Source organism: Argiope bruennichi, chromosome 4 (assembly GCF_947563725.1).
Source record: "Argiope bruennichi chromosome 4, qqArgBrue1.1, whole genome shotgun sequence".
NCBI classification, from domain to species: domain Eukaryota; kingdom Metazoa; phylum Arthropoda; class Arachnida; order Araneae; family Araneidae; genus Argiope; species Argiope bruennichi.
In genome coordinates this window covers 107,016,029-107,022,878 of record NC_079154.1, presented here as the reverse complement: position 1 = coordinate 107,022,878, position 6,850 = coordinate 107,016,029, and the positions used below count along the sequence as shown (strand labels likewise).

Here is a 6,850-nt window from a genome sequence, read left to right as displayed (position 1 = left end):
TATAAATAAGACTGTAAGATATTAATAAATGGAAAATGCATACATGAATGAAATGCAAGCGTAAGAGAAGATCATAAGATTCTGGCAAAAACAGAACAAAGATTATTATTTACAGTAAAATATAATCAGGAAGGTTTTTCTCAATCGAGTCAGAGTCTTCAGTTTATTCTTTGGGTAATTTATGCCAATCATCCACCCAAAAAATAAATTCGACAAATAATGACTATATTGCTAAAGCAAAGTTTCTTGCCAGTTTACAATCCCCTGTTGCTCTGCCAGTAAAAATGAAGAATGCCTTAGAATAGATCAAAAAATTTAAATGATAGTTTCAGATTTAGCAGCTCAGTCAACCAAGTTATTTCCGTAATTCAAAGAGAATTGCTGTTCGTTGTGTTTCGGATCTCTATCTTGACACGTTGCTAATGACAGAACAAGGTGTCTTTGATTAACTCTTGTGCTGTTAGAAATGGTGTCCGATGCAGTGTTGCATTTCCTGATTTGTCTCGTCAATCCATTTCTTAAGCTGGAGCATCCTAACAGACGAAAGAAAGAATTGCGGAATTTCGAGGAGATAGCACTGTAAATAATTGGATTAAGTGCTGCATTTATGTAGATCAACAATCTACAGATGTACATTAAGGTATAACTGGCCTCCATGCCCAGTTGAGGATATCTTTCTGCGATGAAAAAATCAGCCATATCGTGAACACCCTGTAAAAGAAAAGGCAGTTTTCTTAAAAGTAATATTTTAATAATTTTTTTGTCTAAGCACGTTGATAAAATGTTTCTTTATTATTCTTTCTTAAATTAAAAGCAGAAAGATATTGTTATTTTTATTTTTTCTTATATGTGAAGCTCCAATCTACGTTGCTTTACAGAACCATGAGATTTCCATATTTTGCATAATAATATTTTCAAAGAAAGATACAAATCCTTAGAATGAATATTTAAGCGTGCATGTACATAAGTTTTGTACAAGAAATAAGCTTTATAAGGATACGTTGTAATTTTGGTATTAACTCGCACAATGGAAGTATTGCTTTTCTACAGCGTTTTGTAGATTTCCTCTTTAAAAAGTTGATATGACTTCTCGAGTATCCATTTGCAAATGAGAGATTCCGTGTTTAGATGATGGCATCGACAATAGTGATGAATCATATGATCATAATCATATGATGCTAAGTTTCAAGAATGTTGTTTTCATAAAGTTAAATCAGAAAGGTTTACTCATAGAGATAAATATTACTATCCTAATTTCTTTTTCAACGCATAGGCAGTGATTGATTTCTAACAAAGTGGATTAGGCTGGTGGTTGAGAGGGGCCCGCAAACAAGTCGATTAAGAAAATTTTATTTTCTTAATTGCAAAAAAAATAAACTTTTAAAAAATATAAATTCTGGGAATGATAAAATATCAAAATAATATTAAATCTTTATCAAATATATTTGACTAAATTTTATATGTTTTATTATGTTTACTTAGTAATTACAATTTAAATGACGCAGAAAGTCTGCTTCAATAACATTGTATAAAAAGCTGGCTGTTTTCTTTAGAATGGTGTTATAATAAAAAAAAATTACCGAAGCTTATAAAATAAAAAAATATTTACCTAATTCAATAACATATTCAAAATGTGTTGAAATGTGTAACTAATTTGACCAACTATTAAAAAGTGGGCTTTTTAATATTATTTACCTAGGGCCACAAAATACCTAAATCTGCCACTGCGCACAGGAAAAGCCATGATAACTCTTGATGCAAAAAATATTATGAGCACCAGGACCCAAGAATGTCATGACATCAAATTTGCAACAGAAATTATTGAGGAATCATTTTATCCACACTTGACACTTAATTCAGTTGATCAATGATTTTCAACATACATTGGCTTAAATAGGACCAATGACTAAATGTCTATCTTCCAAGAAAGAAGAAAAATCTAGAAAGTGCTGTCTGCATTAATAAAATCAGATAGTCTCATCAGGTATGTAAAGATGTGTACAAAGCGCAAAATAAACGTATGTGTAAGTAAATAAACGTTCACATTAAACCGGTAGGAAAAATAATCAAACCAAAACTTTGTATAGTATGCTTGGAATGTTTTTGAAAAACATTCAAAGGCTTGGACTTCTTCCTTCCAGAACTACCAGACACCTGACAGCAGCATTTTTGAAGGAGTGAGACCGTCTATCTTAATTACTCATAAACTCTCAGAATCTCTGGTATGAATTCACGTTGTGAGATCTATGCAATTGTAATAAGGAATCACATTCGCAATAGCCAATATCACATCAATCACAATATCAATTTATGGTCACATTAAGGGTGGAAATAACAAGTGTCTTTTAATTTGCTTTGCTAGAATAAACATAAAGTTTTGAGGAAAACAAAAATATTTGTCGAATATATTGATATTTTTAAAATTTCGTTCGTGTTGTCTAATGTCCAAATATTTTTAAGCTAGCATTTGATGTTATTGTCCTTCTACTTTTCAAACAGATTTCACTTTTTTTCATCAAGTATTAGTATTAATTAGTCGTAACTTCGCTTCTAGCATCAAATATAATAAAAAGCAATAAAAAGTTACTAATTTTGATTTTATATTTGTACATTTTAGTTTATATATGTTTTTCAGCTGTCACGAAGCAATCGTGACTCCGCCTGCAACATCCAATGTTGTAAAAATCAATAAAATGTCACTATTTTTTATTTCATAATTAATATTTTTCGTCTTGGCTACTTACCGGAAAGGTAACAGGCACAAGAAAAAAGTGATTATTACCGCCACTAACATGATGACAACTTGCTTTCTGGATCTCATCTGAGTCGCTTCATTAGAGCGTTCCAGCATCTTGTTGCTTTTCATCAGGTGTCTACTAATGTGGCAACAGACAGCCAGCAGAATCAGAAAAGGCAGAGCATAAAAGACGCTAATGGCCAATAAGTAATAGAGCTTTTCCCATAGTTGTTCGACTCTCATGTAACAGATAGGCCTTGGATCTTCTGTGAGCAGATCTTTTGCAGCATAGTAATGAATGGTTAAAAGAACGGGCAGAGTGGAAAGGACTGCCACTAGCCAAATGACCACTATGATAGAAATTGCCCGCATCTGAGTACACTTGTAGCCTGCCTTCAGGGGTTTGCAGATGGCATAGTATCGTTCGAAGCTGATGGACAGGATGGTGAGAACTGATACGTGAGCCGCCGTCAGTTGCGCATAAGGAATGGCTTTACCTGAAAGAGAAAAGAAACTTGTTCTAGATCTCTGTGAGACTAATTTATTTCTTCAGATATTTTATATAAATTTAAACAAATGTTTCAACAAATTCATCAAAATCAATTTAACAGTGAATCTCAAATACTAGGTATGTTTTATTTTATAACTTTGTAAGAATTATTAAGCCATGATTTTTCTGTTTTTATTTTTGATTATAGTAAATGATACGTACTTTGCAACTAGATGTATATTTTAGTACATTATATAGAAATAAGTCATCTTTAAGTGGAAACTATCTTGTTAAAACGACTAGAATATAATACATTTACTCTTCGATAGTTTTTGTTACAATAAAATAATTGATAAACTGCATGAAAATTGTATTTTCATGATGTCCATCTTATCAAAAGAAATGGCAAATGAAGAGACTTAGCCGTTTAAATATGTTGGTGCCAATATGTTAGTATCTTGCTGGGAACTCACCAAATATCCTGTATAAACCTCAGTATTGTAATTCTGTATGAATTCAGTTGCATCTGTGCTCGGATATAATGAAATACCTCCCCCTCACATTGCTATAATGAAACATGGTGCTAACCAAACTATCTCACATTTTTTTTTTTTTTTTTTTTTTTTTTTTGCTGACACAATAAATTGCATATGTTTTACAATCTGTATTATCTGCTGTTGATTTCAAAGAACAATACCAGCAAAGAATGTCCGGGATGATACGTTACAAGTTATAGTCTCCGATGAACACAGATTTCATTGAAACTTATCCATAAAATTTAAACATGAATATCAAAAAATGTAGCTAAATACTTGGACTTAAACCTGGCATAAATAAATAATGCGTAATAATACAGTCATATGCATGGGATTATAACTTATATCATAGCATCTAACTTGAGATGCTTCTTTATCTAAGTGCAATGACATTTCATCATTTAAATATTCAAAATTCATTAGGCAAGGGGGACAAAATACAATAATAATGCCATCAAGTCCTTTGCAAAATGTAGTTATTAATTGCATTCTTAGCATTGTGAAAGATGTACTGGAGTATTTCATAAATGATCCCCTATGTAGCTAACTCATTACCGAATGTAAAGTCAGTTAAGGACAGATTTGAAGTTGCAAAGATACAGCAGGAGCAAATGGTAAAAGGTTTCAGTGAAGGTTTTTTACCATAAGAGATTTATTAATCTTTTCAGTTTTATTTTGTGTGTGTGTGTGTTTTGTAAACGTATCTCTTAGAAATGGTAATAATAAATGGAAAAATAAATATTTTTTAAACCAGCCAAATAAATAGCTCATTTTAGAACTAAAATCAAAAATAAATTTTAATTATTATGTTATGAATAATAATAATTAAATAAAAATTTTAGAACGCTCTATATACATAAAAATAAAATTTAATATACTTTTAAATTCAATTTTAACCAGATAAAACTTCTCAAACTATAAATATGTTAGAATGTTGGATGCATCCAATAAAGTGAATTACTCTAGTTACGAGGAATACAAATTCGTAATAGAATAACAAAGTCGTAAGTTGTATAATATATGCAATGGTAAATAGGTTCAATGTAAACCGCAAGCTATAGGAGTACAAGTAAATCGCTTTATATATATCGCTATTCGTGCAATTACATTAGTGCGCTATTGTGAGTTTATCTCCCATTAAACATGCATTTAACACTTTAGATGGTATAACCTTTTCTTTTATTTAACTCAGTGTCAAAGAGCTCTTTTGGGTTTGCGCTCCTATGTCTTATGGTAAAATAAAAGTTTAACCTACTTTTAAACATTATAGACAAACCTTTGTCAAACCCTACAGAATTTTTGAAAATATATACATTAGCACCTCGAAAAAATCGCGGGCGAAATAGTTGGTTTGTAATTCCAAAAAAGAAGAATACTGAAATTTAAAGTAAACTGCTTTCTGAGATATGAATTGACAAATATTATCTGATATGGCAGGCTTTGAAAATCACGAGGCCAAGAAAAGTCAGAATGCTGCATTAAGAATAGATGTAATTTTGTACATACAGTCGCCAGTGGTGATTATACTACGCTATTATTACGGTATTGCTAAATTACAATCCTAAAAACAAGAATACGATAATTTAAAAAAATGCGCTTACACAATCCTTTTCCCAGCATCCAGAAATATGGGTCAGAGTGAAGTTCCACCAGAACCGGTGGCACGCACACCAACAATATCAGGAGATCAGCCAGACTGAGGTTGACAAGGAACAAATTCATGGAATTCCTCAACTCTTTTGTCTTCCAGATGATGGTTGCGACGAGGATGTTGCCAATGCCACCGAATATCAAGATTAAGGAACATGCCACAGAAGCGGTAATTCGGACATAGGCGGAGAAGTCTCTACTGATAGGGATAGGAATCCTCACTTGGGAAGGTCCGTCTGCACTGTAGTTAGTCAACAGGTAGGTGAAGTTGTCGAGTTCTGGCTCAAAGTAATTACTTGAATTATCTCCGTCGAGAAGCATTTTTCAGGGTAGCATCATTTTAGAATGTAAATTTTCCAACCAATCCACAAAATAGTAGAATATTTCTAAAAATTTGAAGATATGCACAAAATAGTTAATAATCATCATTTTAAACTAATCTAAATATATAACCCGTCTTTTTTTTAAGACAAAGGTTATTAAAAAAAAATCTGCCGATATAAAAGGCTCTAGCCATAGTTTATTCAAGAAAATGGAATGAAAATGTAAATTGAGATATTTTATAACGTTCGCACCTCTCAAATTTATCAGTATTGCAGTTATAATGAAAAGATCTTGAGATGTCAAGGCCTACTTTTTTGTTGGAATGTGATTTTCGCTGGTAAATCTACCTCGATTTACTTTGGAGTTTTACTGGGCGTCTCAAATTTTTCAGGTACCTGAATTTACATATGATAAAAGTTTTATGTGAACAAATGGTTGAATAGAATACTGAAACCATACCAAGAAGAATCTATCAAATCTCAATATATTCATATATTCATTTAAGAAATGTTTGTCAGAATATTTAACATAAGTGAAACTTTATCTTGCATCCATACAAGATCAGAACATTTTGTTATTGCATTTATGGAATATTTTAATTGTTCAGCATTGCTTCATACTAACCACTAGTTATGTTTATACTTTTGTAGATCACCAGCAATACTTGTAAATCATCAACAACTTGCAATATCTGCAAATACTGACACTAATATACAAACATGTACCTTGTTCCTTCATATCTGCATATCAAATTCTGGTTAAGAAGTTTGGAATATCTGCCTTATCTTACTTAATTGTTTCTGAAAATAGCATTTTGTTCATTTAGGTAATAAAGCTTTACCGTCCATCACATCGAAAGTAATATATTGTGCTAATCAGAGTACTGAACAGAAGGCGTGCCACTCAAATCAATTTATCTCTCTTTTTTATTTATCAAAAACAATGATATGCATGATGTTGCCGTAAACCGAATATGGGAATCTACACTCTTTTATCTCTTCTCATTTCAAAGATGCAGCAGATCTGCTTCAGAGCCAAAAGCATCATGTGGAAGTGACGTAAATGAGATTCTTCGCATTCTTTTGATACCAAAGATTGGTTTAAACTTTTTTT

General features: G+C 31.7%; 1 pseudogene; it reads right to left on the bottom strand.

Moving 5' to 3' along the window:
- Positions 1-342: 342 nt before the first annotated feature.
- On the bottom strand, positions 343-5,734 carry LOC129966402 (QRFP-like peptide receptor; annotated as a pseudogene).
- Positions 5,735-6,850: the final 1,116 nt, after the last annotated feature.